We start from the raw sequence: 428 nt of genomic DNA, 5'->3' as shown, positions 1-428 counted from the left end.
CCCTTGCTCAAGAAAATTCAAATGAAAACTCAACTGAAGTAGTTATCAGGGCTATAAAGGAAAATCTTAAAATAAACATCTCTCACTCTGACATAAATATAGTACTAGCTGTATAGCACAGAATACAGCTAGACCTATTATTGTAACATTACATAGTCGAGAGAAGAAATCATTAGTTCATGTATTACTACTAGACCTAGCTTATATGTTAATGAAAGTCTCACTCCAAGGCGTCTAGCCCTCTTTAAATCGTTTTGGAATATTAGGAAACAACATAGAGAATTGATTCAACAATGCTACACTAAGGATGGCAAAATCTGTATAAAACTTAGATGTTCAAATCAAAAACCTATCACCAACGACGAAGCACCTAGTGATTTCCTAAATAAATTCCCTATTTTGAGAGAAACACCTAATGCTTAACTATT

This window comes from Penaeus chinensis, chromosome 22, assembly GCF_019202785.1.
Source record: "Penaeus chinensis breed Huanghai No. 1 chromosome 22, ASM1920278v2, whole genome shotgun sequence".
Lineage (NCBI taxonomy): Eukaryota > Metazoa > Arthropoda > Malacostraca > Decapoda > Penaeidae > Penaeus > Penaeus chinensis.
Note: the sequence above shows the minus strand (reverse complement) of the source record.